At 38.4% G+C, this 22831-nt stretch overlaps 1 protein-coding gene and 1 pseudogene across 18 annotated transcripts in view; both read left to right on the plus strand.

Annotated features, from left to right (window-relative positions):
• Positions 1-22831, plus strand: part of LOC105481485 (mono-ADP ribosylhydrolase 2) — a 2105812-nt gene that overhangs the window by 786136 nt on the left and 1296845 nt on the right. The gene's annotated exons all lie outside the window — the stretch shown is intronic.
• Positions 5400-22404, plus strand: LOC139358769 (small ribosomal subunit protein eS10-like; annotated as a pseudogene).

The following is a 22831-nucleotide window of genomic DNA, read 5'->3' on the forward strand; positions in this document are numbered from 1 at the left end:
TTTGACTAGCTCTTTCTTGTAGCTGAGACCCTTTTTCACTGTCTGAAGAAACCTGAGTTAGCCTTTTAGAGGATGAGATACCTTGTAGAGAGGTCCCAGCTAAGGCCTCTAACATGTGAGAGTTTTGCCATCCTAGACCTTCAAGCCCCAGCCAAACTGGTACAGACGGGAAGAAGTACTCACCCAACCCACAAAATCAGAAGTAATAAATGTTTGTTTTTTTCAGCCACTAAGTTTTGGGATGATTTGTTTCTCAGCAATAATAACTACTATAGTGCATTTATTTTCTCAGGCTGTAAGGTACATTTCAGACATGACTGTTCCTACAGCAATCATAAGGAGGTAGCATTAGCTATCCTATGTTAGATTTCTTCTGAATCATTTGTGCCTTTGATTTTCAGGGCGCTGGGCTAGAAATTGGACCAAGGCCTTCCTGGGCATCCTGAAACTACTGAAATTGAGTACCTTGACTTGTACTTTTCAGAACCAATTTTTAAAATCTTTATCTTCCAAAACACATCCAACTAAAAAAATTAGGTTAGAAATATTTTTGTAAAGCATTTTACCCTTTGAATAGATTCTGAATGAAAAGGAGAATGTATTTCTTGCTAAATGTCTTTATTTTTATAGGCCTATGTGACTATGGTAGAAGTGGGGTTGTCTAAGCAGCCACCTCACATGTTTTAATGCTGCAGAATATCATGGCTGACAGGTGTCCTGCAGAGGCAGTGTTACAGCACCGAGGGCATGTCTCCGAACATTTCCCTAGGCATTCTAACGTGTTCAGAGACAGGTATCATAGTGCTTAAGGCTATGGCTGTGGATATAGACTTTCAGCCATCCAATTCTGGTTCCACTTTTTACTAGGTTATTTACTTCACCAAAGGGGGACAGTAATTGTACTTATTCATTGGGTTGTTATGAGGCTTTAATGAGTTAATGTTCAACATTTGTAGGAGTTGCTGGCCTGTTGTGAGTACTCAATAAATGCCTCTCATTGTATGTACCAGGTGATTTTACCCCCACCCAGAGTCCACCTTGCTGTAGCTGTGCTACTGTCCGATGTTGGAAAGGAGGTGTTACCTCATTGGGACCCTTCAGTCAGGTGGTTGAAGTCAGAGCTTTGTAGAAAAGAAACTAAAGATCCATTTGCCTCTGATGAAAACTTACTACCAGAAATTTCCTGAAAAACTAAAGAATATGGAAGCAGTCCTTCTAGTCTCTCAGAGAGCTGTATATTAATCTCTAGGGCTCTGAAGGAACAGTCTGAAGACATCTTGGCCAGATAACCTGTGAAGTTCCCACACCCTGCCCCAGTGCTGTTCTCAAATTACCGCCTCATGGCTACTCCTCTCATATTAGGAAGGTGATATTTATTTCCATGGAAAACAACAAAGTTAACTGACTCCTTTGGGAATGGAAACAATGACAATGTTGCCTTCACCATGAACTCAATCAACTGAAATAACCATTCAGGCCTCCCAGCTGCTTTCAACTTTTCACTACCAGGAATTTCCCTTTCCATCTTGACAGAGGAACTCCTGCAGTTATCTTCTGCTGTGACCACTCATGTTTGCAGGCGAATATATTTTCCTTCAGAGGAGCTGACATAAAAGAATCTTAAATCAAAATTTAATATCACTTGTTATTAAAATACATTTCTGGTACCTGTTTTAAGAGTTTATTTTCTTGCCAAATAGTTTAATGTAAAAGGAGAGAAAATAAGTAAATCTTATACTATCTAAGGTTAAAAAATTTACGTTTTGTGACCATGATGTTTGTATTGAGAAATGTATGTGTGTGTCTGTGTCTGTGTGTATAGCCTGTAACGTGTAAGGATATGATAGAAACTATATCAGCCATACATTTCATTCTGCTGCCTTCATGCTTAGTTATTTGACAAATAACTGTATCTCTTATGGCCTAATGTAAAATAATGAATCACATTTTCCGAGTGCTGAAACTAGTCAAGGCCTTTTGGGAATACTTTTAAATCCATTAATGCATTAACGTACTGCTACCTATGTGTCCCGAAAGGGTTACTGTAGGTTTCAAAAACGGTCTAATTTACTAACTAATGGTATTTTTTTAATGAGAATTACTTGGCTTTCTGGAATCGCCTTTCATCTTTCTGCTTTGGGGTTAATTCAATTGAATTTCCACCAAACTACATTGTTTCATTCTAATTGCAGTCAGTCCCTCATCTTACAAACAATTCTGTTCCAAAAACTCATTTGTTAGTTGGTTATTTGTAACTTAGAGGTACTTTTCAATAGAAAAATGAAAGCTACAAATGTTGGGTGTATTCCCAGAATAGCCTGCAGAAGCCAACTTAACCCATCATATGCCCAGTCCTCATCCTGCTATCCAACCAAACCAACATGAATAGCAGTGCCTATGAAGGTAGCATGCTTTGCCAGATCCAAGTCGGGAGGCCCAGAGCTCATTCTTCTGTAGCAGCCCTGTCAGTAGGAGTGAGGATTTTCCTGTCTTCATTCCTCCAACCTCAAAAGAAACAAAGTGAGAACAGCCCAGCCATAAACCATCAACAGTGACTCTCATTGTTTGGGCCAGGGATTAGGGGTAGAATTACTCAGGGACAGGAGACTATGTAATAGAGCTTAAACATCAAGATAGAGGCAGAGGAGAATGAAGAGTCACAATTGTTTGTAAGTTGTCAGGATGTAGTGAAGTATTAGAATGAGGAGTAGAAAGATTGAAAACTAGGTGACTGGGTGAGTGAAGACCTGAAACTAGATTGGATTTAAGGCTTCTGCAGCCCTCTCTTCCACTTTACAATTTCAGAGTCAGCTACAGTTTCAAGTTCACCTAAGTAGGATTGCTTGGTAAAGAGCAGGCATTTCACTCACTAGAAGCCTTTATAAGAAAAAGGTCATTTTTTTCTGCAATTCTTTTTGCCCCTGAGGCTCTTGCTTGGGTGGAAGGAGGGAGGCCAAGGGAGAATCTCAGGAGAGTATGGGAGCGGAATAGGAAGGTATTATAGAGGTTCTCATGCAGAGACAAAAGGATATCAATCTTGTGTGCCTCTGCTCCTATCTCTGTTGTTATAATAGGAAGAGTTTGAGGGTCAAATGGAAGAGAAAGTGAACTTCTAGAAGAAGGGATGTTAATAGAGGGGCCTCTCCTGCATGTCTACTAGGACAGTATCCACATTTAATAAAGTCATGCCAACATGGTCTTTCTGGATTTGGCTTTTCTGACAGTTTCCTGAGAATTGTCTCAGAGGAAAGGATGCAGTTCTCAAATGTTTCTTTGGAGGAAGGCATATACCTATCTAAGGAAACCATTATAATCTTAGAATTGAGCTTTTGTACCAGATATACCACATATACAAGATTCTCAAAGGAGGATCCTTGATGAGCCTTTCCTCTTGTCTTGACTGCTCTTCTCCACTCATTCAACCCAGTTAGTTCCTACATGCCCCTTACCATGCCCATGTCATGTGCTCAAGAAAACCTTTCCTGAACATGTTTCCCATTCAGACTAGGCCAGACCCTGAGATAGAAGCATATTCACAGCATATTTTGCTGCTGCTTTTCATTATTTTTACTCTGTCACAATTTGAAGTACAACTCATTGGGGAACTCCTTGTTAAATGGTTGTCTTCCCCTTCAAGAAACCATCTCCATCAAGACACAGACTATGAATTAACCACTGTATCCAGTGCCTAGTTCAGTGCCTAACACTTAGTAGGTCTTTGTAAATATTTGTCATGAACTATTGAGAAGCAGAAATTTTGTACCTTAACATATCTTTGTAGGGAGGTCACCTTTAATGCATACCTTTGACTATTAAGAAACTTAAGTAGGGCACAGAGAAGATGTAGAGAACTGTTAAATAAAATAAGTTGACTTAAATATGTCATTGCTTAGTATAAGGATGGACTCTAGAAAGCCTTTATATCTCAAGGAATTTGTCTACTTCTATGTCAAAATTGTATTAGTGACTATGAACTTTCCAAACTAGTTAATGCTGTTATGAGTTGAATTGGCTTTAGAAATTCTAAAGTGGAGAGCTGCCTTTGGCTTGCTGCATTGAGCAGACTATAGTTCTTAGGTAGGAGGCAGGAATGGCCCTGAGGAACAGTCAGCATCTCTGCCATCCATGCACCATGATGCTCTAGAGCAACTGAGAAAACAGATGCCTCCATGGAAACCACAGGTGTAGACATTAGCAATGGGACACTATGGATGTTGGTGTTGATTTCAACCACCCACCCAAGTCATTAATTTATAGGAGTTTATGCCCCTCACAAAGGAAATGTTTTTGCTAATAAATCTCTTATGATTTCATCTATTTGTCTTTTCCTCTTTGTATTTTGTCTCATACAAACAATAGTTAACATAGTGACACAAACACCACTAAAATACTTTAGTATTTTTCTCAGGACTTCATTTTACCTGGAAAGAAATTGCCCTATAACCCATGCCATTTGAAAATTAAAAATGCAACAATTTCTGCAGCTTGAACGTCATATGCTATGTAATGAAAACGTGCCTAGCCTCCTACTCCCTTGTATTTGCCAACAGAACTTTAGCAAGTGCTGTCTGGGTTGCACTCACACTTTCTTAGTGCCAGGGAGATGATTGGATATAAATTGCATAGCTTATATTTCCTAATCTACTAAAAAGAAAGAGAAAAAAAGAGAAAAAAAGGAAGGAAGGAAGGGAGGGAGGGAGGAAGGGAGGGAGGGAGGGAGGGAGGAAGGAAGGAAGGAAGGAAGGAAGGAAGGAAGGAAGGAAGGAAGGAAGGAAGGAAGGAAGGAAGGAAGGATCTCTAAGTGTGTATCACCAGAAGCTTAGAGAGATGATATTTAATTGTAGAAAATTCTCAAAGGTTAATCTACTATATCACGATTCTTTGAACTTCAAAGTATACCCCCAAAATATAATATGTGAATAATTGAGTACTATTGCATATTTCAGTCAAAACTAAAAGCAATAATCTGAAACTGAATATGTAACTTAGAAAATATCAATATAAATTTTAATCTAAATGATCTGCTTATTCCTTTCTCAAATAATGCTTTCATTTTAGTAGCATAAGAATGTTTTATTTACTCTTATATAGGCATACATAAACAGATTTTAAATATTATTTGTGATGAGGCGTAAACATGAATCTTCTAATAGAAAGTGGTACCTTGGGGTACATTTTATTAGGGAAAGATTCCACTTATGTGAACTAGCAAAGTGATCAAATTCATGGAAACAGAAGGTAGAATGGTAATTACCAGGGGCTAGGAGGAGGGAGAAAAGAAGAGTTGTTTAATGTGTACATATTTTCAGATCTGTGGGATGAAATGTTCTGGAGATTTGTTTACAAAAATGTGAGTATACTTAACACTTCTGAACTACACACTTCCAAATGCTTAAGATGGTAAATTTTATGTTGTGTTTTTAAATCACAATTTTAAAAAAGAAAAGAAATATTCATAAGAAACTTGAATATTCTTCTAGTTTTGGAAATTATCCTTATTGTTTAGCCTCTTAATTGTATATCCTACAAAAATCTAGATTTAGAATACAAAATTATTATGTGTATTTTATTATATAACTCATTTGGGATGTTAAAAAAATGATTTAGAAACACTATAAAATTATAGGCAGCTTGTATTCACTTTTTCAAAGTTAGAACAGTGTTGATGTTTATCTGAATATTACATCATGTTTCATAAAAATGTTAATCTTCAATAATTTACATTTATTAGAATAATAGGGTAAAACGTTATTTACGATCATCAGAAGTAGGAGTGTTCTAACCAATTATTATTATTTATTGTTATTATTATTGATCTCAATTTGTCACCCTGGTTGGAGTGCAGTGGCACAATCTGCTCACTGCAACCTCTGCCTCCTGGGCGCAAGTGATCTGCTCACCTCAGCCTCCTGAGTAACTGGGACTACGGGTGCATGCCACCACGCCCAAATAATTCTTGTATTTTTTGTAGAGATGAGGTTTCACCATGTTTCCCAGGCTGGTGTTGAACTCCTGGGCTCAAGTAATCTACTCAACTCGGCCTCCCAAAGTGCTGGGATTACGAGTGTGAGCCACCATGCCTGGCCATATCCAACTATTTTAATTAATAGAAATAATCAGAGTAGAGCAAAATACGCCAAAACTGGTTATGTTATCTTTATAATATATGTTTTATAAATAACTAACAAATAACTAATCTGGTTGGTAATAAATCTGTCTGCCTTTACTTATTCCTCCCCATTTTAGCATTGTGATTTTTTAGCATTCTATAGTAGACCTTATGTACAGTTGAAGTTTTCTTTTGTTTGTTTCCCTGTCAGGCTTTTAATTAAAGAATAATAAGATCTTATATTATTGTAGATCTTATGTCGCTTATATAACTAAAGAATACATTCAACCAAACTTTAACTGAACTTGACTTGTTTCGTACTGGTGGAAATAAGCACAATGTGAATAACACCTGAGGCTGTCACCTGGGGAGAGTGCTCATGAGCCCGGCCCTCCTTGGGCTTCCTTACTGCCCTCCCAGCCCCACCCTTGACCTATGTCATCATTAATGTGAACTCCCATTACACCTCACCTAATCTCTCAAATGGCACCTATCAGATCTTCTGTTTTATTATTGAGTATTCAGTTTCTTCTTCCTTTTTTTTTATCTTTTTAACTGACATGTTTATAGCCATTTAAGACACACAGCACATGTTCACATGTAACTTCCCTCAAATCCATGTGCTTCTTTCACTACCTTGTCTCTTTTCTTCTTCCCATAGCAAAACTGATCTGTATCAATTAGTGACTGACATCCTTAATCTAGCAGACAGGTTTTGGTCTAGTCTTCTATTGTCCAGATGATGTTGCATAATCAAAAATGTCAAACTTCAGGGGCAAACAATCCTGAAGTTAAATAAAGCTCTACCTAGTTCTTGTACCTGTCAGTTCGCTCCACCCTTGGGCTCTGCCCCACTGTCTGTATTTCTTCTGGGACTCAATGGCTAGCCAGGCGTGCCCTTCTCATGGGAAGACTAGAGAAGCACAAGAGGATAAGTGGAAATGCTCAGATCCTACATGCCATCAATTTTTCCTTTTTCTTTTGGCTAAAACAAGTCACTTGAACAAAGAAAATATACTCCACTGATTTTTGTGGGTGAAACTGCAAAGTCACACAGTAAAGAATGTGGATATATGAAGAGGGGAAGAATTAGGGCCAAGAACATAACCTACCATAGTAATCTTACCTACCTCTGGAGTAGCAATGAGCACTATAGGCCTTTGCATTCTCCCACACCTCTGGTCCCCTTTTAGTTTCCTTTGCTGGTCCAGCTTCCTCAAGACCTGATACCACCATCTCCTCATCTTTGTTTTTTTTTGTTGTTGTTGTTGTTTTTTAATATGGCCTCTCTATTTAGTGTTATCCATGATTCTGAAACTCATTGCCATCCAAATAAAGCTGAATCAGAAATGCTTAAATTGTTCCCTTAGTTTCAAAACCATATATTTAATTACCTATTTTATATTTCTTCCAAGATGTTTCAAAGACATCTCAGACTCAACTTAAACCTAAATTTAAATTTAAAACATTTATAATTATTCCCTCTTGTACCACCAGACTTCTTCAGTGCTGCCTAGCTCAGTGAATCCTACCACATCCATTGAGTAATAGAAGCCAAAAAAATAAGAGTCATCCTCAACACATCTTTTCTCATTAAGCCCTATTGATTTTATTGCCTAAATAGCTCTGGAATGTATCTGCTTCTTTCTGTCACTGTGGTTTCTCCCTAGTCTAATCCACCATCCTCTCTCATCTGCAGCATTGTATTATCTTCTGAACCTCATCTCCTTTTGCCTCCATCTGATCTGTTCTCTGCATTGGAGCCAGAAAGATCTTATTGAAAAGCACATCTAATAATGTCTCCATCTTTTTAAAATACTTCAAAGGCTTCCCATTGAATGGATAGAGGTAAAATGCCTGACAGACCTATATACATTTTTGTTCCTATCTCATCCTATGCCATGCTTAAGCGTATTAGTTTGCAGTTCCTTAAAAAGCATATCATGAGACACAGATTTTGTAGGGCATTTATTTGGAATGTGAGGCCAGGAAGCAGGAGTGAGGGAATAAGGAGAATGAGGAAAAAAAAAACAAAATAACACAAGCAAAAGCCATTGTAAGAATGTATTATTGAGTTTGCCTCTCTAGGGAATGGTGGTCTGATTTTATAGGCCATCTGGAAAGTTTGCAGAATAGGACCCATAATTATATGCCTGAAGAATAGGCAGCTAGTTGTATATATCCACTGGCTCCCCATTGAGGGTTGCACTCACTTGTGTTTGGCTCCCCTGCATTTCAGAGCCAGACATGTGCATATCCTCCTTGTTTTTGCCTAGTTAACTCCTATTTATTTTTCTGATCCTACCTCATTCCTGTGACAGAAAACCCCTGCCTCTAAATGAAGCAGGTTCTTCCAGTTTTTGCAAGACCACATGCCTCTACTATATGCCATATATATCTTCTTTGCAGTGCTGATTACTGTGATGAGTTTGCATTTTTTAATGATTGTTTCATTAATATCTTTCTGCCCTCTGGACTGCAAGCTTGAGAAGACCAAGGTTCATGTCTGCTTTTGATTTTCATTGCCTTACCAGCACCCAACCTAGGACCTGGTACATAAAATATGTTCAATATATTTTCAACAAATGTATAAGTGTAGGTGTGTGTGTATTATGTGTGTGCATGCATGTATATTTATAAAGGAAACTTTGAATTTTTAGGGCTTAAATAGATTACTATCAATACCTAAAAAGGTAATCATTTTTAATTCAAATTTCATATTCTATTTTTACTTATTGCTTTCTTCTAGTGCTTACATAGCTGAATTATACCAGAAGCATCTGTTTAAAAAAAGTCATATGGAGAAAAAAACCAACAAAACACAACTCTTGCTTTACATTATCTTGATTTATCTGACAGCTTATAGTATTGGTGGCACTTTTCTTAAGAAAGTTGCTTTAATAAAACAGAGATTTTGAGTTAAAATGGGTAATCTCAGACCATAAAAGACAATCCTTTACAATCCTGCCTTATTCAGTAGAAGTCACATTTGTTAGTGTTGAGCAATTTGAGGACTTAGGTACTTAAAAATATATATGTATCCCCTAAAACATCATGTCTAAATTTTTGTTTCACAAACTGGGAACTGTGACTTGATAACAGGAAATATGTGGCAAAAATAGATGAGTGTTCAGTCTCTGGGGTTTTATGCTGATATAAAATAATAACAACCAAAATGGGAATGGAGAGGCAGATGGAAATCAACATAAATTATTTTTAATGAAGTAAAATACTTCCATAAAAGTAAGCTACCAATTGGAAGTTATCACTATTTAATAACTTTTTTTATATTTCTAGTTACCATGTTATATGCCAGATGATCCAGCATTAATTCAACAAATAATATGGTACCTTTGGCAAATAGAATGGTCATCATGGAGATTGACATAGTCTCCACCTTCACCTAGATGGTTATTATTGGTTTATTTAAAAATGCAGTTATTTCTCTGAAAACATCTATACAGATCTATAATGTCCCGAACTTTTTCTAATTTTTTGGAAGAGAAGCCAAAGTCGCGTGTGTCTAATTCAATTTCAGACCTCAGCTTCCAAGAGATGTTATTAACTGTGGTGAAAGGATTATTAAAATAGTAAATGGATTATGAGATAGTTGTATCTGTGTCAATTAGTGGTTGCTGTCGATTCCTAGTTACTTGTATTCAGTTTCTCTCATTTAGGGAGGTGGAGAGTAGGATATTAAATGTCTGGTGGGCATAGAGTCTCCTTTCATCTGGTAGTTGTCTTAGTTATGCACAGGACTATAAACTGAAAATGGTATGTAACCCTTTAATTGAAGACTCTGGGGTCCTAAAGTAGTTTCCTCAAGAACACTCTGGCCCATAGAATAAACATTATGAAAAATATTTTTGAAATCAGATAATATCTGTCACTCCAGAATCTATAAACTCTTGCATGTGGGACATTTTTAGGTAAATTTTTTTTTTTTTTTTTGGAATACCAAGGGGATAGTGAATTTCCATGAACTTAAGGATCACAATTTTTATTAAGCTGAATACCCAACTTGAACAAATTTTCTATTTTTTGTTGTTGTTGTTGTTGTTTATTGATTGATGTACCATGAAGGTATTTTTAAGGTCTCATGACCCTAAGAATGGCTTACGATAAGCAAAAACAATGTCAGCTTTGTCCTGAGGGGATCTTGATTCACTTATCAGCTGAAAACAGCTGAGCAATCAAAGAACAAGTTCTGCCTTGGTGGAAGTGACAACTCTAGTTCAGAATCTTCCAAGCTGAATCTAAGATCATCCTTAGGAATTAGGGTGGGTGGAGAAACCAGAGTGATGTGTGCTGGAGCCAATACTCCATCAGAGTGGGAGAGTCCACTCTTTCCTGTTGCTTTCCCTACTCAGTCCTTGGGCTATTTTAGATGAGGTCACCTTAGCCATGTTCTCACCACTCCAGCTTTGGGCCATCTCTGATGAGTTCACCTCAGCCATGTTCTCATGATTCCTCCTCTGGGCCATTTCAGATGAGGTTATCATGGTGGGCACATTTCTTGCCTCATGGACTTCAGAATGCCACATATGCTTTTAAAATCAGAGACAAGTGCGTAACAACTTCTTATATATATGTTTTTAGGTTAGATGTGAAATGACCTGAGTATTGCAGCCCTCGTGAGCATTGGTTACATGAATTTTTTATTACAAAGTCTAGTAAATTCAGTGACTTTATAGCCTTATCTACCAAGAAAAAATAACTTAGTTTTTGAAAGGATTAATTAGCTTGCGTTGGAGAGGGTCAAAATTTAGTATAAGGTGTGTTAAATCAACATTATTGCTGAAATAAGTCTGAAAAATTCAAAACTGTTAATGGTGAGAACTGAAGTGTTTATTATATTACCCTGGGTACTTTTCTATGTCTATTTTCCTTTGGAGGAAAACGTAATTCTAAGAATCTAGGAGGCCTGTGGATGTATGTAATTAAGAGGAAATAAATATTCTATCAATAGGAAGAACCTCAAAAAAACCCAAGTTGTCCATATTCTGAACATAACGTTTGTTATATTTGTTATACCCAATTTAGTTGCTTTTGTTTATCTGAGATTTCTGTAGCTTTCAAAACTGATCTCTTAAGATTTACTAGTAACGTGAGTTATTAAAGGGGGCTAAATTTCATTAATTCATTCTGTTTTCTAGATACTTTCCCTTATCCTTCCCTCTCTCATGCAGTCCTTCATTGTTTCTCTCCCATTTATTTCACAAGAAAATAAAAAAATCTTACTGAGACTTTTAGGCTTTACATGATTTGGCATCTCTAGTGACCAGAAACATCTCCTGTCTCGCCATCGCTTACTAACTCCATGGCTTCCATCAGTTCCTAAATTATGTCAAGCTTTTTTTTCATATCTGGATCTTGCTTTCTGTTCCCTCTTTCTAGGTTACTTTTTATGTATGTGACTCCTTCTTCTAGTCTGAGCTTAATCATATCCCCTCCTCAGAATAGTATTGCCTGACCACCTTTCTAAATTCAACATTTCATGTTATTTTTCTCACAGCATCTGTTTATTGTCTTCATTGCATTTGACATAATTTATGGTTTGTAAAAATGCGTTGGCTTTTCTCCTTAGGTTGTGAGTTTCATGACAGTAGGAACCTTATGTATCCTGATTATTAATTATATCCCTGGTACTAATAGTTAGTTTGACATATGGGAGGTTATCACAAAATTATAATGGATGAATTTCAATTATAAATTGGAAGCTTGTCAAGCCCCTTCATGGTTAGTGACTGACCTGTTTTCCTCAGTCTTGATGTAATGAGGCTTTAAACCACATGCTCCTAGCTTTATGAAAACACTTCTAACAAGTACAATGAGAACAAAAAAAGATATTGTTTCATTCTGAATCTTGACAATGTTATACTCTTTTATAAGTGATATGGTTTGGCTTGTGTCCCCACCCAGATTTCACCTTGAATTCTAATAATCCCCACGTGTCAAGGGTGGGACCACGTGGAGATAATGTTTCCCCCATACCGTTCTTATGATAGTGAGTGAGTTCTTATGAGATCCGATGGTCTTATAAGGGACTTCTCCCTTGACTCTTTTCTCATTCTTCTCTCTCTTGCCACCATGTGAAGAATTGCATGTTTGAATTTGCTTCCCTTTCCACCATGATTGTAAGTTTCCTGAGACCTCCCCAGCCATGCAGAAGTCAATTAAACTTCTTTCCATTATAAATTACCCAGTCTCAGATATTTCTTCATAGCCACATGAAAATGGACTAATATAATAAGTTTATTACAAAAGATGACATTTTTGAATTAAATATCTGAAAGAAAATAAATGTATCTTGTAGAGTTTCGTTTCCTTCATTTGTTATCCTAACATAATAGAAATAAAGAAGTAGTACAAAGTTTTAGGAAAACTTAGCAAATGAATAATACAGTTATGATTTTAAAAGGAAATCACTTTCAGTAACAGTAAATTAAAATCTTAATTATTATATTTCAGTTATCTATAGCAAATTGAAAAACAAAACAAGCACTGTGAGACCAATTCGAAATTCAGTCATAATACTCTCAAATATACTAAGGAATTTAGAAGAGTAAATTTCATTTAGTTTCAAAAGATTAAAAAGTACAACTTTGGACAATAATGTTATTTTTCTTAGGTAGGCATTAAAGAAAATAGATCCAATATGTCTCTTTTTAAAAGACTGTATCGGGCCCTGGCCCCAGACCCTACAGCCATCTAGATGTTGATGCCTAAGAAGAACCAGATTGCCATTTATGACTCCTTTTTAAGGAGGGAGTCATGGTGGTCAAGAAGGATATCCACATGCCTAAGCACCTGGAGCTGGCAGACAAGAGCTGTCCAACCTTCATGTCATGAAGGCCATGAAGTCTCTCAAGTCCCGAGGCTACGTGAAGGAACAGTTTGCCTGGAGACATTTCTACTGGTACCTTACCAATGAGGGTATCCAGTATCTCTGTGATTACCTTCATCTTCCCCCAGAGATTGTGCCTGCCACTATACACAGCCCCCATGCAGAGACTGGCAGCCCTCGACCTAAAGGTCTGAAGGGTGAAAGACCTGCAAGACTCACAAGAGGGGAAGCCGACAGAGATACCTACAGACGGAGTGCTGCGCCTCCTGATGCCAACAAGAAAGCCAAGCTGGAGCTGGGTCAGCAACTGAGTTCCAGTTTAGAGGCAGATTTGGTCATGGACATGGTTGGCCACCTCAGTAAAACTGGAGAGGATTATTTTGCATTGCATGAACTTACAGCCAAAAAAGCTTTAAAAAAAAGAAAAAAAAAGAAAAAAAGAAAAAAGAAAGAAAAAAGACTGCATCTAAACTTCACTGATTTCAGATTTATTAAAAAAAACCACAGGTAATTTCCATTTTCTAGTGTCTCCTTTGCTGTGTATTTCTTTTGTTTAAGCAGATCACGTGTGCCACTAGATTTATATAATATTAAGTGTTACTCACTTCAATATTTGTAGTATCATTATCCATTTTAGGATAATTTCAACATTTGTTTATTCTGGAAAGCAGAAGTAATCTGCATTCAGATTCAACAGCAATTCCATGCCCAGAATGCTTCCCTGAGCTTCATGGCTTATTAAAGCATGCAGTCCTGTATTTCCACAGCCATACTAAGTAGCTGGATTCAGGCCTGTGAATTTGGTAATGCTCAGTACATTTCAAAACGTGGACTGGGACTGAATATTTAGGTAAGATTGACTTAAAGATAATTAGTTCATATATTATAACAGATGCTTTAAAGGAGTTTGTGACTGAGCAAGTCCACTGGGGGACCCGTGCACTGTACAGCATTTTAATAGCTTCCCATGGAGCTGGTTTTTATCCAACTAGGCTTTAGGGCACTGCCATCTCCTTGTGTGGAGAGGATTTGAGTCTCACTGTGGATCCTATCATTGGAATTACTCTAGGAATATCATAGAAAATACTGAGGATCTCTTTAGGATTTCGGTATCAGAGATACTTGTTCTCATCCTTAGATAAGTACTATTAAGGTAGTTTTTACTAGGTAAACACTGCAAATCTTGAAATTGATCATTTTTTTCTCTCTTTAGATTGGGTTCTGTAACTCTAGGAACCAAATCTGGGGGCCCAGTTATAATTGCAGTATTTCATGGCATGTATCTGTGTATGAATCCACCTATGCTCTCCATCTTACTCTCCTTTTATCTCCTTTTTCAAGTTCATATTCAATTCATTGTATCTTGCTTAATTATATGCTTTCTGTCAAGCTGACTTGAGTGCCTTTTTGAAATGAGGTAGACTATTAATTCATTAATTACTGTATAGATTGCTTTTCTGGTTCATTGTAATTTTCAAGTCATTAGCACAACAGGAGAATTTATAAGGTATTTTTGATATGCCATCAGACATATCAAAACTAGACATTGGGAAGGTCTTACACTCTTAATATGCTTATGTATCTTATATTTGAGTCAATTTTCTTAAATAATTTCTACTACATAGGAAGCTGCTGAGAAATTTTAAAGAGTATTTGATAGCATAACTAATCTAGTACAAAAATTAATTAATAATCTTGAAAAAGGCATCATTAATGTTTAGTTAGATATTCTATGCCATCATTTGCATAACAATATCACATTATGCTTTATCTTCATATTCAAAGAGTTTTCAACATACAAAGAGATTGTATTACGAAGGTGTATTTATAAGTTAGTCATTTAGAATGCAGAGTTCATTTTCATGAACAATCAAGTTTCTAAATGACATCTAGGTTAGCCCATAAAACCTGTTTTGCCCATAGTATAGAATAAATCACTTTAATTTACAGTGACAAATTACAGAAAATATTATTTTACATCTTAAAATAGGAAAAAAAAAGCCCAAAAATTACCTTGTTTTAATTTTGAAGCCTAAGACAAAAATGGTATAATTAGGAAATCAGGATGTAGATACACAGGTTCATGTAGATGCTGGAGAGAAATTCTGGATATCTTGAAAGGGAGGAGGATTTATTGTACTGTGTGATTTTACTCCACTATATATTAATTTTCCCTTCTTTTTGTAAATATTAATGGTAGGTGCTTTTCTGATTATCAAGGGGGATTAAGTTCCCTTTCAACTTAAAAATTAAATGAGTAACAGAGGAGAGGAGCAGCAAAAGACAGAGTAAGTTAATTGATATTCCTGAGCTAAACAGATAGGAGCTGGAGCATAGGCATCTGAGTAAAGGAAGTGCTTACTTGGGCATCGGGCATTGGAGAGATTTTCTGAGGTGGCTCTAAATGAGCCATAAACTGCTGAAATCATGAGGGGTAGGGAGGGTTCATGTGTTGTACAGAACTCCCAAGGGGAAAATAACAACTGCAGATGAAGAGATATGGGTCACATAGGTCCCCATGTTTCCTGTCGGGCTGGGGGCAGGGTGGAGTGAGGGCAGGGAGGGATCCTGCGTAGATGGCAAGTTCTTTATTTCCAGGTGGTGGCAAGCTGGGTGTCTGTAATCTTGGAAGTGAACAAGATTGTTTATACTTATAAAACTTTCACTTACTCTGGAGATATCTGATACTATAAGCATGCAGAAATGATGCAGAATTTTATTTTAAGTATAAAGTTCTGAGCCTGGGGCCAGGTGCATAGCAAGTATTAATTAATGTTAGTTCTTATTATTTTCTGGCATTTAATACAATTGTCAGTGGAAGTTATTAATACTCACTGTTTATTATTACTAACCATAGTCCTCTAAATCATGAGTTAAGTAGATCTAAAACAAATTACAGAGTACTCTTTCTCCATCGCTCTGCCCCAGCTCCGTTTAGGACCTTGTTCCCTAAACATGCACCATCCACCAGGCCTTTTGGTTCTTTTTATCCTTCTAGTTTCCCTTGCTTCACATTATTCTGAGTTATCTTCTATCCCTCCCAGAAAGTGAACAGATGCCCTTTAATTACTCTGCCTCCATTCAATGTTTTGAACCTTTCCTCTTCTTCCTTTTACCAGCAACAACTACAAACTTAGGTCTCCACTTATTATTGTCACACTTTTACTAGCAATTTACAACCTCAGTCATTCAAAATCAAGCTCTGTTTCATCAGCGTTACTGAAACTGCTATTATGGTAGTGACCAAAGCTCTCCTTTGTGCAGAATTTAATAGTCTTTTCTCTGTTCTTATTCTCTTTGATTTTTTTTGCAGTATTGAAGCTGTTAGCCACCTTCTTCTGGAACTCCTCCTCATTGTTTCTCTGAGACCTCCTCATCGCACAGTTCAGTCTATTGAAATCTTGCCTTTTCAAGTTCCATCTTAGATGCCTCCTCCTCGTTGGGACCCTTCCTGATTCTCCCAGCTGTCCTCAATACCATTTTGTCTTTGCCTCTATTAGAAAGTCTGTTTTCATCTTTGACCTACAGATATTTGGGTATTGTTAAGATTTCTTCCCTGGATCCTGAGAATGAGATTCTTGGGAATAGGAAATTGCCTTACCCTTACTTACTGAGTAAATTCCCAATCAACAGTTGCTGAGGATTGGCTTTCTTTCTCCATGCAACCTCCTGAAACATTTCCGTTGCTGTACATTATTAACATTTGAGTCATGATATCTATATGTGAGGTTAAAGAGTTGACAAATTGCTCATTTAATTGCCAGCATCATACCCCGACTACTGACTGTGCTCCATTTTTGGTGAACACAGAATTTTGTACATTTATTTCAGTGAGTTTACTGACCCTTCCTTCAAAGTAACTCTCACCTAAACTTGTTCTTTATTCCCAAGATCCTTATTATGAAATAGCTCTTTCAGCTCATTGGTATGCGAGAGCAAGTCTAATAGTGCTGAATCCTGACACTGGTTCTGAATTCCTGCTCTCGCTGGTTCCTCTCCTGGGGTGCTTTTTCTCTGACTGCTTTTTTAAGGCCACCAATCTGAAATGCAGTTTCCATTTGATAGAGCCGTAGATGAGCGTACTCTGAAAACACACCACTTGCCTTTGGGTCTAAGGTGCCCATTTATAGTCCCTGCACACAAACCTAGGAGCTCCTTACTTTGCAATCTGCAGGCACTCAGGCTATTGCATATTGGAAAGAAATGTTGTCAACAATGAAAACAAGGCAGTAAATACTTAGGCATTTTCTCCACTAGTAAATTGCTGCAATCTGAATCATCACCATGCCTTTTCCCATTCCATACTAGGTAGATTTATGTGACATCCCTGAATATGGCTTCTGCTGGTGGCTGCTACCTGAGGTCTGTTCTCCCACCACCCTCTTGCTCAGGGCCTCAGCTGGTTCGTTCACATGGCCTCCTGCTGGTGAGGCTGATTACCTCCTTTCCTGGGACCCTTATTAGCTCTGCAAGGTATCCACAGCCTTCCCCAAGAGAGATTGACAGTCACTTTTATTCCTGACAGGGTCTGTGTCATGCTTTTAGCACAACCCTCCACTTAGTCCATCATGTAGCATATTAGGGATTCCCTCCTCTTGGACTTATCTCCTCTCAAGAGTCTGTACAAGCTTAGAAGACTTACTCGGGAGTGGGGTCATGGTGTCTCTTCACTGAGTGACAGATTCTTCTTTCTCAGCTCCTTTGCGATAGATAAGAGCTAGTATTACTGACTCAATTTATAAGATGGCAAAAAACTAAGTAAATAAAACCATGCCAAATCAAAAACAAAAACAAAACCACTTACCCTGATGTCTTTTTTTCATGGGATCTTTTGATCATAGGATTGGATATTCTGTCACTTACTCACTGAGCATTTATTTCTCAGGTGTCTACTTAGGGTAAACTCTGCAAAAGTTCCTGGTAATGCATCACCTATGTCAGTATGGAAGTTAGCCTATTAAATGACAGACAGACAGGCCAGGTGCAGTGGCTTATGCCTGTAATCCTGGCACTTTGGGAGACCGAGGTGGGTGGATTGCTTGAGGCCAGAAGTTCAAGACTAGCCTGGGCAACATGACGAAACCCTGTCTCTACCAAAAATGCAAAAATTAGCCAGATGTGACTGTGGGCACCTGTAGTCCCTGCTACTGGGGAGGCTGAGGCACAAAAACCACTTGATCCCAGGAGGTAGAGGTTGCAGTGAGCTGAGATTGTGCCACTGCACTCCAGCATGGGAGACAGAGTGAGACTCCGTCTCAAAAAACAAACAAACAAACAAAGAAAAAACATAAATTACAGACAGGTAAACTAAGCACAGAACAATGTCAGAGTGTAGTTACCATCGAGAGCAGGAAAATAACAGAGAACAGAGAAAGGGGGAAATGAGCTTCACAGGATGGGGTTAGGACCAGAGAAAGTGATCCGGGAAGTGAATGTTAATGAATGAATGAAAGTGCAGGGAAGAGGATGTATAGGAGATCTTTGTGATATTTATGCAACTCTTCTGTAGTTTCAAAACTCCTTGTAAATAAGAAGTTACCACTTCACCAGGCCAATAGAGAGGAAGCTGAGAGAAAGGTATTCACAACATATAGTATGCAAAACACTTGTCACTCATTTGGTGCTACTAGACCTTCAGGGTCACGGGGAGACCCTGTAGACAAAGCTGGTGTACATGCAGTTGAATCTGGATGGATTTGGATTTCTTAAAGGGAGAGACAGAAGAATTATAATTAATGGGATGGTATGATGTGATTTTCTTTTTAGAAAAGTTTGTCTCTGTGACTTTGTGGAAAACAGGTAAGAGGTCAGGGATGCATGTGAAGAGACCATGATCTAGGTGAAAAGTGATGGAAATCTGTATCAAAGAGGTGGCAATAGTAAAAGAAGAAGTTCTTGAGATACTTAGAAGATGGAATTAATAGGGCTTAGTCACTGATGGGATTTAAAGAGAGAAGGAAAGGATTTAAAGATTTCCACTTATCTGGCCAGAGTGATTCAAATTCACAGAAAAAGGAACCTGTGAGAAGGAGCAGGTTAAAGGGAAGAGGAAGGGAACCACTTCTGTTCTGAGCAGCCTGAATCCGCACTGCCTGTCGGATAGCTGAGAGAAGGTGTCTAGTGGGTAGCTGTGTATCTACAACCCAGGCTTGGGGGAAAGATCACAATATAACTTAGAGATACAGATTTGAAAGTCATTAATACATTTACAATGTCTTACCCTGGAATCCATGAGTAGTCCTAAGGGGTTCACAAACCTCAGATATATGTATATACTTTCCCCTTGGGCTAAGAATCTGCACTGAGTATTTCCAGTTGCCTTATCCTGCATGCATGTATGTGCATGAGATCACTTAGATCCCTTCTCTGCCCTATCTATGTCCCCAAGAGGCTGACGTGTTTGCTAGCATTACCTGACTCTCTTGCTATTTCTTATGGTGAGGCATTGGCAGGAGATGAGAGGGAAGGAGAAGGGAAAGGTTGGGATATTCTTTTCCTGCCTTCCCTGCATTGGGTCCCATTTCTGGCAGAGGCTGTATTCCTCCAGGACTATGGTTCCTGTTCAGAGTCCCCTCCTTCATGGAACCAGCGCTCCCAAGCCTGCAGTAACACAAGGCCTTTAGTCCCAGCGGGTCCCACTTTCTGCTCTTCCTGTCCTCTTGGTGATTTGACATGCTTTCCCCCTTGCCTGAAACCTGCCCATACATCACGAGGAGTCCCTTCATTATGGTCTCTGTACCATCTGAGGCAGATTGTTTCTTGCCAGATTCCATGTGTCTTTTTTTGGTGCTCTAGTATGCACTTGTGGGAGAAAAAAACTCTTACAAGCTATGGGGATGACTGACCTCACCCACGGAGTGTGGCCTACGAACTACCTGTGAGGACTGGCAAGTACCTTCATGGATCCTTATTTACCCTAAAACAGTTTCTAGAATCTTAGTGACAATAAGTTGTTACCACACATCCCAGGTGAAACTGCACCCAGTGAGTATTGTACAAAATTACTAGGACTGGCCTTGAGTACTGCTGAGCTTAGAAGGGGAGGAGAATGTGAGAGTTCAGAATCTTCTTTATGTGTCCAACATAAAGAAGACTGAATGTTACAGTGATGCCTTCAATCTAACCTGAATGTTCTTCTTATATTTTTTATTTTTTTTCTCCACTTTTTGAGGTGGAGAGGGGGATCAGGATGGAATATTTGATAGATAAAGAACCCAGGAATTTCTCCACCCTGCCCAGCTAAAACTATACTACTTGGCAGAGTTCCCAAGAGAGCACTGTGCAAACAATGGCAGTGAACTGGATGTCCAAGTGCTGCCTTACCACCCGAACCGGTACCTAGTGTTCCAGTGAAAACTTCAGTTCAAAACTTAACTTCAGTGAACACTTCCTGCCTTCTTTAAATTTGAGAATACATATCAAGCACCTAGAGTGCAGGTTCTTACATTTTAAGAAACGATGAACCCACCCATTAGAAAATATGATTCAATTAGTAGCTTAGGCTCTAACCAGTCAGATTAACAACTCCATTCTCTATTCCCTCCCTGCTTTCTCTTTCTCACCTACCCCCATCCTTACTCTCTGAGGACACACAGGAGTTGGCAGAAATGGGTCTGGTATGAGGAGAGGCCTGAAAGCTCCCTGTCCCTGGACTCTCCTCAACTTCTTTCTGCCATTTTTTTTCCTACTGACTCTCCTCACTGGCACACTTTTTTTCTTCCTGACTTTGTGTTGACAAATGAAGCATCAGATAACCTGGGGGACAACTGATCTTGTAGGTCTGTATTTACACATGTTGCCAACCATAGGTAGCCAAGTCAGTGATTCATGAGGAATTGGTAGATAGGGCAGCTAGTGATGGTGAGAATAGAACCGTTCACCTCTTTTCCCTTCCAGAGGAATCAGGGAATAAGATATTAGGGTTGGTAGGGACCCTAGGGATCATTGGGTTTGATTTTTTAAATATTTTCAAAAAGCCTTAGAAACCTGTATTTAAATAAAATCTTTAAAATAAATCAATATATGAAACAGGCCTTGTTCTGGATGAAGTGGGTTGGAAATCTGAGTCCACATGGAAACACCATGACTCCTTCCCATTGTCACTGTTGCATGGAGGCTCCTGGGAACCCTGAATACTTCATGAAGTCCACCTCGAAATCCTTCAGTTATGAAAACCTACTGTACCACAGTTGGATTCAGGATTACATACCTGACACCCCATTTGCATTGCCCCCGCACTTCCGATTCAGTACAAAGCTGACATTTTTCTATTTAAAATTTTTATATATAAAATATTTGTATATTTAAAATGGTATGTGTGTGTGTACACTGAAGAATGTATTCATTGTAGGTTTATTCTCATGGGTAGTTGGCCAGTTCTGGACAGGGAGTGCTGGCTTACACTGTTAGTCAATGAGTATCTGGCCATCGCCCATGCTGTACTTCCCTCATTTAGAATCGCACCCCTAAGTTATTTATTTACTCTGGCATGGTCCTTCTGTCTGTCATTATAACTGCTCTGGCATATGGTTTTGACCATTATTAGCTGTAAAAGGGAATCCCAGTGATAGCCCTGGAAGTGCTGATAAAGTGAACACTTGGTGGTAAAAGGCAATTTTATGGCAGCTCCAGGGAGAAAAAAGAGGGTCGAGTTCACAAAGCAATTAGAGATTGGTGGAAGTCCTTTCAGATATGAGGGATATAAACCTCACTGCAGCCTGGTAAGATTAACCAATAATTGTATGGACAATGTCTAGAAAAAAAAAGAAAAAAACTATTGCTGAAGCATATCTCCAGTTTAGTAGCTATGGAAAGAAAAAGAAAAATGATTGCTTATGTTTGATATTGAAGACAACATATTCAAAACGACTGTGCTCCAAGGAATCCATGTAGGATAGATTAAATTAGTTTGTCATCTCAAGGAGCTTGTTCTTAAAGCTAAGTGTTGCGCTCATTTATCAGTCCAGATAAGGATACAGTAATCAATGCAAAAGAAGCAAGATCTCTTTTTCTTTTGTGTTGTCATATAGTCAAAACAATTTTCAGCTCTATTCCAAGTGTTGGCTTAAACAATTCTGATTATATCAGTTTAATTGGACTATAAATGATACTTAAATATTTCCCAGTAAGTCATTGGTATAGCACCATACCAATGACTGGAATTTTCTGATCTTCATGCTTGGTCACACAGTAAGATGTGCAAACAAACATTCTCTTATAAGAGCAAAGGCCAGGCATGGTGGCTTATACTGGTTTTTTTTTTTTTTTTTTTTTTTGAGACGGAGTCTCGCTCTGTCACCCAGGCTGGAGTGCAGTGGCCGGATCTCAGCTCACTGCAAGCTCCGCCTCCCGGGTTTACGCCATTCTCCGGCCTCAGCCTCCCGAGTAGCTGGGACTACAGGCGCCCGCCACCTCGCCCGGCTAGTTTTTTGTATTTCTTAATAGAGACGGGGTTTCACCGTGTTAGCCAGGATGGTCTCGATCTCCTGACCTTGTGATCCGCCCGTCTCGGCCTCCCAAAGTGCTGGGATTACAGGCTTGAGCCACCGCACCCGGCCGGTGGCTTATACTTGTAATCCCAGCACTTTGGGAGGCCAAAGCAGGAGAAGTGCTTGAGGCCAGAAGTTCAAGACCAGCCTAGGCAACATAACAAGATCCCTTCTGTACAATCAATAATCAATCAATAATGTACTTATTAGTCCAAGTGAAAATAAATAAATACTTCATTTTTTAATAGTACAGTTCTATTTTTAAAATATGGTTGCCACGGTCAAAAGTTATCTAGAATCTGACTTGGCATAAAAGGATTAATTTTTGTTTGTTTGTTTGTTTTTTAAGGAAAAACACTAGCTGGAACCAACTGTGCACAGTGAAAA

Source organism: Macaca nemestrina, chromosome 15 (genome assembly GCF_043159975.1).
Source record: "Macaca nemestrina isolate mMacNem1 chromosome 15, mMacNem.hap1, whole genome shotgun sequence".
NCBI classification, from domain to species: Eukaryota; Metazoa; Chordata; class Mammalia; order Primates; family Cercopithecidae; genus Macaca; species Macaca nemestrina.